We start from the raw sequence: 9,133 nt of genomic DNA on the forward strand, positions 1-9,133 counted from the left end.
ATGTGCAGACGGGTGATGACTCATGCCACCCAATTTCACACATTGGAAAAGTTCCCTTGTCCTTGCATGATGGTAAGACAAAGAGTCTTTCAGATGTATTGCATGTGCCATCTATTACAAAGAACTTGGTGTCAGTCGATCAAATGGTAGAGCAAGGGCTGCAAGTCAAATTTAATGCAAAGGGCTGCTTTGTAGAAGACTTCAATGACAAGTGCAGATTGGTAGCAAAGGGAAGTAGAGTTGGACGTATGTTCACTCTAGATGCTGGAATTCCTACTATGAATGCTGCTATGTATGCCAAAGGAAAAGGTGTTGTTGCAGACATTGAAATTTGGCACAAACGCATTGGACATGCAAATGTACAAAGGCTGAAATTAATGCAGTCCAAAGGGTTGGTTACAAGTTTTCCTACATTTAAAGTTGCAGAATTTCAGAAGGTATGTAAAGCATGTCAGTTTGGTAAGCAGGCAAGACAACCCTTTTCACATGACAGAGATGTAAGCAGAAATGTCATTGATGTTGTGCATACAGACATTTGGGGGCCTACACAAAATGTATCTCTTGGAGCTAGTTCATACTTCGTCACATTCATTGATGATTGCTCTAGAAAGCTGTGGGTATATTTTATGAAGGAAAAGAGTGAAGCGTTTGAGCACTTTAGAACTTTCAAGGCTGCAATTGAAAGAGAAACAGGCTTGAAAGTAAAGTGCCTGAGGTCAGATAGAGGGGGAGAGTACCTCTCAAATGAGTTCAGTAATTTTCTGAGGTCTCATGGGATAAAGAGACAGTTCACATGCAGGTATACCCCACAGCAAAATGGGGTTGCAGAAAGGAAAAACAGGCATATTGCAGAAGTTGCACGCGCCTTGATGGCTGAAAAGAATATGCCTAAGCATTTTTTGTCTGAGGCTGTTCATACTGCTGTTTATATTATGAACAGAACTCCCACAGCTGCAGTTCATGGTATGACCCCCGAAGAATGTTTTGTAGGTAAGAAGCCTGATGTTTCACACTTGAAAGTATTTGGCTGCATTGCGTATGTTCATGTGCCAGATGAGTTGCGGAAGAAACTGGATCCAAAGGCTGAAAAGTGTGTCTTTATTGGATACTCTTTAGAGCAGAAAGGGTATCGCTGTTACAACCCTGTCACATGTAAGTTCAGAGTGAGCAGGGATGTCATCTTTGATGAAATGAGCAGTTGGTATGCATCTAGTGGTGATACATTGGATGATGATGATGATCATGACACTCATGTGCAGGCTGAAAAGCAAGAATCACGGACTCTTAGTGGACCAGAGACATCATCTGGTAGTCCTTGGTCTGGGAGACTAAGGAGTACCTCTACATCTTCGGGTGCATCTAGTAGCACTACAGGTAAAGACAAAGGAAAGAATAAGGTGTCAGAAAGCATTGATGCAGTTCTTGATGGAGACTCTAGTGGCTCAGAGAGCTTGGATGATGAGCTTGGCATTCCTTCAGTGAGGACTCCAGGTGTGCAGAGAGCACGCGTTAGTGCAAAGACTCCATTGAGTGATCCAGTGGTACGCAGGTCTAGCAGGGTGAGATACCCTGTTAAAAGATTTGGTTTTGAAGGTTATGCAGCTCACCATTATGCTTATATGGTGAAACTAGTTGAGGATGTTGAACCCACATGTTTTGAGGAGGCTGTTGGTCATGCTCATTGGGATGCAGCAATGGATGAGGAGATGGCTGCATTAGAGGCCAATAAGACTTGGGATCTAGTATCATTGCCAAAGGGAAAGAAAGCTATTGGATGTAAGTGGGTTTATAAGATTAAGCACAATGCAGATGGTTCTATTAGCAGGTACAAAGCTAGGCTGGTTGCAAAAGGCTATGCCCAGACATATGGCATAGATTATGATGAAACCTTCAGTCCAGTTGCTAGGATGGCAACTGTCAGATGTGTGATTGCTTTGGCAGCAGCCAAAGGTTGGAGGTTGCAGCAAATGGATGTAAAGAATGTCTTCTTGCATGGTGATTTGCAGGAAGAAGTGTATATGGATATGTTTCTGATGCTGATCACTCACTTTATGTGAGAAAGGGAGATGCAGGTTTGGTCATCATAGTCATCTATGTGGATGACTTGATTATTACAGGTGATAGTGATAATGGAATTGCTGAAGTCAAGGGCTGTTTGAAGATGAAGTTTGAGATGAAGGATTTAGGTGAGCTAAGGTACTTCCTTGGCATTGAGGTGATCAGATGTGATGATGGTATATGGCTGTCCCAAAGACAGTATGGCTTGGATATGTTGTCCAAGTATGGTATGACTACATGTAAACCACTTTCAGTCCCGTTGCAGCAGAATGTAAAGCTAAGTGCTGATGTTGGGGATGAGATAGAAGACCCTACTATGTTCAGGAGGATAGTGGGGAGTTTGATCTACATGACCATTACAAGGCCAGACTTGAGCTACGCTGTTGGTCTTGTGAGTCAGTTTATGCAAGTACCTAGAAAGCCACATTTGGATGCAGTCAGGCGCATATTGAGATATGTGAAGTCCACATTAGATTATGGACTTTTCTATGAGGCAGGTACAGATGTACAGGTGTTTGGATACATAGATGCAGATTGGGCTAGTAGTATGTCTGATAGAAGATCTACCAGCGGATACATGTTCTCTCTTGGTAGTGCAGCAGTTGCATGGAGCAGTAAAAAGCAATCTACAATTGCTTTGTCGAGTACAGAGGCTGAGTATAGAGGTGCTGTTGTTGCAGCATGTGAGGTAGTATGGCTGCAAAAGCTATTGGCTGATTTGAATGTGCAGGTGGAAGGTCCAGTTGTCATTTATTGTGACAACATGAGCAGTATACAGTTGGCTAGGAACCCTGTGTTCCATGCCAGGACAAAACATATTGAGGTACACTACCACTTTGTGAGAGAGAAGGTACTAGTAGGTGAGATTGACTTGATATATGTCAGCACACAGGATCAGATAGCTGACATCTTCACGAAGGCATTGGGTACAGAGAAGCTTCAAAAGTTTCGAAGCTTACTTGGAGTTGCAGAGATGCAGTTGAGCTTGAGGGGGAGTGTTGAAATGACAAGCTCAACACATGCGGACATTGATGATGGACCGCCTGGTTAGATGGGTCCACATGTCTACACTTAGCACGTCGGTGGTCATTATGACTCTCACATGGCCACTGACTCGTTACTTATTATATTCAAGTTGTTACACCTATTTACAGCTGGCATAGTTATAGCGCCAGTCGACTAGTGTAGTCGGTTATGCATTGTTTGACTTAGTAGGCCACTTTCCTTTTATGTTGTATCTTATCTATACTTTGTGTACATTGTAAAGAGTGTGGAAGAAGAAGAAGAAATTAGCAAGAAAACGTTTTGGCCTCCATCTCTCTTCTTGTCTCTTGAGTGAGCTTCTCTTTGTGCATTCTGTGTGTGTTCGGCGCAGCATCTTGAGCAACCTCCTCCACCATGCGATTCTTGACAATGCTTGGATGCATATACACCCAAGAGGAACAATGATGCATGACAATGATCATATTCCCTTCTCATCTTTCCTATTGTGTTGTTCCATTGAGGGTATATTTGTTCCTATATTAATCTCTGCAAAAAGATAATACTAAGAGTTAGAATTAACCTAAATCTCTAATGAAACATAGTGATGATAGAAAACACAAAGACAAAGGGAGAGAGATTGTGTACATATGCAATCTTGGCCACAGTGATCTCTATAAGAAGACAATAGTACATGTTAAAACTAACTTCAAGCTCTACCCAGAAAAACAAGGAAGAAAACTTAGAAGAGAGAGAGAGAGAGAGAGAGAGAGAGAGAGAGATGAGAACCTATGTCTCTTTCAAAAATGATCCTTACAAGAAGACAACAACAAGAGTTAGAACCAACATCAAGCAAACCCTAAATCATGCAGAGAGAGGGTGGGAGGGAGGGATAGAGAGAGTGAAAGCACCTATGCCATATATGCAAAATTATATTTGTAAGAAGACAACATTTAGAATCATAGCTAATGTCAAAACTTACTAAAAAACCACAGAGAGAGAGAGAGGTGTACATATGCCTCATGTCTGAAATGATCTCTATAAGAAGACAACATTTAGAATCAAACCAACATTAAAATGGGCTGAAAAAACATCACAAAAGAAAAAACATATAGAGAGACTTAAACATATGTTTTGTGCAAAATCTAGAGTTGTATGGAGAAGAAATCACAAAAGTAAATCAAGAGATCAAAACAATGATTACTCTCTCCACAAAGTTTCAATGGTAATTAAAATTCACCAGAAAAAAGAAGAAAGGGAAAGTGGTGTACTGCTCAATTTTTGGGTCAAACTAATTTCATGAGAGGAAAGAAAAGTGAAATTGAAAATTCGCTAAAAAAGTGGGGGATGCAAGGTTACAGAAACTCCAAATTTATGTACTATTCATTCCCTTCTTTTTTAAATCCCCCATTGCCCCTTTTTTTAATTAAAAATTCAAGATTCAAACAGAGAAGAATGCTTATACTTGTCATACAACTCAACATGGAAAATTCAATTATTTGGCGTGCCTTGGAGTAGCCAAGGAAAGGAAAATCATTGTGTCCAATAGTTCGAGGGGTCTTCCTATACACAAATATATAAGCTTAAGTACCTCTTCGTTAGAAACAAGTGATATGTATTTATGTATTTTGCCATTGTAAATTGATCCTTCATTTCCCAAGGTGACACTTACCTTACCTTCAGGATCCTTACATGATTTTATTTCTTTAGCACACATGATCAGACTCACACTTGGGAGTTAGTCCAAAAGTTGGTCATTTTTAGTGAAATTTTTAGAGGCAACTTGGCATCATAAGGCATTTCAGAATGCTATAAGAGATGTTATGATCTTTGGGAATTGAAACTAGCACTATCTCTTTAATCTAGACTACAAAGTCTCAAAATAAGACAATAAGGTAATTCCTTTCCTTATATACAGATCACCTATTATTCTCTAGATACTATAAAGTGACTAATTAATTGTATGGTCCATTACCATTTCATTCAAGAGTTGGTTTTGTAGGTGATATTGACTTCGTTTATCTCAGCATGGAGGATCAAGCTACTGAAATTTTTACCAAGGCCTTGGGAATTGAAAAGCTTCAACACTTCAAGACTATGCTTGGAGTTCACGAGCTCATGCTGAGCTCGAGGGGGAGTATTGAGATATAGAGCTCTACATGATTTGGTATCCACTATGTGCCTTGGCATGTTAGGTGACCGACATGAGGATATATCAGTGATTCTACAACTGGACTACACCCATGTAGTCCATCCTTAGTTATGGCACATTCATTGTGTCACCTCTTCTTTCCTTAGTGGATTCACACTTAGTGACATGTGTACATACATTGTGGTACTTTCATATTAGTCTTTTATCATGTTATAGAGTTAGTTCTTTTGTGTAGAAGAAGAAGGAAGATGAAGAATAATATTTTAGCCCTATCTCTCTGTGTACTCAAGTCTACATTTCTTTTGTGTGTGTGTTCTTGGGTTCTTCACCTCTCTCTACTCTTGTCCGTTTTCACTTCTTGAGTCATGGGATACTTTTCGTATAGCCGTGTGTGCTAATATGCCTAAGGATGGCTTTAAACTCCATGATATTGAGGGTGCATTGATTGATAGAGGTAGACATAATGGCAAGAGTAATAATGACCATCGTGGTAGAGAATCGCAGAGGTCTCAATCTCGCCATAAGTCCCATGGTTGTAATTCCTCTTTTACATGTCATTACTATGCAAAGAAGAGTCATATTTTGCTGCAATGCCATAAGATGTGTGATGAGAAATGCAAAGAGAAATGTAAGGAAAGAGTACATAAAAAGTCTAATAATCGCAACATTGTCCCTAGCAAGTCTAGTGTAAAGTTTAAAGAGATAAACGCAGTGCTATCTAGGTCAAGTGATGAGTACATCTTAGCAACTACCTCTCTTGATGCTTCTCAACTGATCGATGCTCTTTTACTCTACACAATGTATGTCATGTATCGACTCTAATCAAAAGCCTTATATCTACTGGGGACAATTAGATAATGTAGGCAATTATGTAACTTTTGATACTTTTGTATGGAAATTTATTCATGGAAATCTTGTTTTTTCTCAAGGTGCCAAGGCTAGCAACCTCTATCCTCTATTTGTATCTGGATCCCTTGACCATGTCCTGGTTGTGGCTAACATATCACATGTATCTTTATGGCATCATCACCTTGGGCACATGTCCTTAAAGGGAATGAAAATACTTACTCATTTGTAGTACCCTTCGTCTCTTGATTTAAAATGTTTTGATTCTTATTACTATTGTCTTTATGGTAGATAGACATGCCGTTCTCATAAGAAGTCTAGCATTATGTGCATGGGTGAGCCTTTGGCTCGTGCATTTTGATGTATATGGTCTCATGCCCTATTAGAATTCATCATTAGGCAATATGAAATACTTTGTTACGTTCATTAATGATTATTCGTATAAGGTTTGGGCCTATCATATTAAGCAGAAATCGGATGTCTTATCTACATTTCAATGTTGGTTCGCTCTTGTCACACGAGAGTTGAGTGTGTTTCTAAACTAGTTATTAGCTTTTACTAACAAACCATAAGCAAAACGATCAATGGCAAGGGGAATCATCGTACATTCCAAATATTGAGTTAACTTTGAGTAGTTTTGTGATGAGAGGGATATTAAGCATCAATTGACTGCCCCATACACCCCACCCCAAAATTAGTATTTTTGAGTGCATGAACATGACCATTTAAAAAAGAGTCTTTAGTATGCTTAGTCAAGCAGGTTTACTATAGCAAGGCAATTACTATTGCCATACATTAAATAAACAGCATTAGTTCTTAGGTTGCACAGGAGGTATATTGTGGAAAAACTCCCTCATATGTGCATCTTAGAGTCTTTGGATGTGAGGCTTTTTGCCATGTATCCAAGGACAAACACAATAAGATGGATCCTAAGTCAATAAAATGCATCTTGCTATGTTATGGGGATATAGGTGAGATGGCCTATCGCCTATGAAATCTGTCAGTCTGAGTATGTAGTTGAGATATGCAAAGGTGATCTTTAAAGAGGAGCCTCCTATTATTATACAGTGAACTAGACAGCCTACACAATTGATGTCCCAATGGCTCATGATCATGATGTTAGACTGCATATATAGGCCCCATAGTCTGTTTTGAGACAGTCTACTAGAGATAGACATATCAGCCTTATCTGTTTGCATCCTCCATGGACTATGTTATGGTGATAGATTTTAATGAGCCCCTTACTTATGAGGAGGCCATGCATAGAGGTTATAGTCACTCTTGAAAGAGGGCCATTTAGTTTGAGTTTGATTCATTGTTGAAAAACCATACATGGGATTTAGTTCCATTGCCTAATAGCAAATATTATTGCCATGCAAGTGGGTATACAAGCTGAAGAGTACCCGTGGATGCCGCAAGCCAGTATATAAGGTCAAATTGATTGCTAAGGGTTTTAAGTAGGAGCATGATGTTGACTGTGATGAAGTCTGTTCTTGTATAGTCAAGATGTTCACCTTATGCCTAGTATTGACCTTGGTTGCACAATTAGATCTGGACATTTATCAGAAAGATGGATGTGAAAACATCTTTTATACATGGAGACTTGCATAAGGATATTTATGTATAGCAGTCTAAGGGCTTTATGAAAAAGGGCAGAAATCACCTAGTGTATAAGTTAAGAAAGAGTCTTTATGGCCTTAAGTAAGCACCTAGGGAATGGTAGCATAAGTTCGATACTTTTATGCATTCGCAGGACACACTCACAATGATATGCATCTGTGTCTTTACACGAAGAAGACTCATGATGGCAACCTTATTATATTGATACTTTATATAGATAATATGTGGATTACTGGAAGATCTCGTGATGAGCTAGATGCTTTGAAGACTCAACTTAAGAAGAGCTTTGAGATGAAGGACATAGATCACACCTTACATATTCTTGGTGTGTGCATTATATGTGATGACTCCAAAGGCTCCTTTACATGTCACAGCAAGCATACATATAGAAGATGTTGAGATGTCAAGCTCTACATGAGCCGATATCTACTACACGCCTTAGTGATGTATCAAGATATTACTCACTGGCATGTTAGGTGACCAACATGAAGATATGCCAATGATTCTACACCTGGACTATACCCACGTAGTCCATCCTTGGTTATGGCACATTCATTGTGCTATCTCTTGTTTCCTTAGCAAATCCACACTTAGTGACCACACGTACATACATTGTGGTGCTTTCATATTAGTCTTTTATCATACTATAGACTTAGTTCTTTTGTGTAGAAAAAAAAGAAGAAAAAGAAAAAGAAGATTTCAACCTTATTTCTATGTGTGCTCAAGTCTGCACTGTTTTTGTGTGTGTGCTCTTGGTTTCTTCACATTTTCCCCCTCTTGTCTGTTTTCATGGTATTAGAGCAATCCCACGGCTGCACAGAGCTCAATTAAAGGCTAAGGTGAAGGCGTTGGAGTTAAAGGCTAAGCTAAAGACGTTAGAGCACAAAAGTAAGCAAGGAAGAAACGAGTAAGAAGATCTTCCACCTTACTTGATTCGCCTTGGATTATAGCCACATGAGGCTCCTAAGACCAACATGGCTGTAATCTCTAATTGCAATGAAACTTAGTGAGCAAAAAGAACAATATATATACTATAGATCCACCTTTAGGACTTTCTCATTGTCATTTTTAGTATGTGAGTTCATTTCGGTCTCTATTTTGGACCTCAAGTGGTCTCAACAGTAATTTTTGGGTACACTACAGTTTAAACTATATCAACCATTTACATGTACACATGTTATAAATTTTGAATTTATAAGGCTTTAGGTGTTTGCCGAATTGCAAACGCAAAAGGCATCTTCATGCAAATTGCAAATTGTGGTTATTGTTATCCAATCACTAAAAAGGTTGTGTATTTAGATGTGGTGCACATGGTATCAGCTTGCTTACATATTGCAGTTTTTTGCAAGGTTATCTATTTTGTCAAAATGTCTAATAACTTGAACCAAATTATCATTGAGAAGCTTAATAAGAACAATTATCATCATGCATGGAAGCTCAAGATGACAGATTTCTTGAAGAGCAAAGGTGTTTGGA

Source organism: Lygodium microphyllum, chromosome 15 (assembly GCF_053477565.2).
Source record: "Lygodium microphyllum isolate KBCC chromosome 15, Lygodium_microphyllum_v1.1.10, whole genome shotgun sequence".
NCBI lineage: Eukaryota > Viridiplantae > Streptophyta > Polypodiopsida > Schizaeales > Lygodiaceae > Lygodium > Lygodium microphyllum.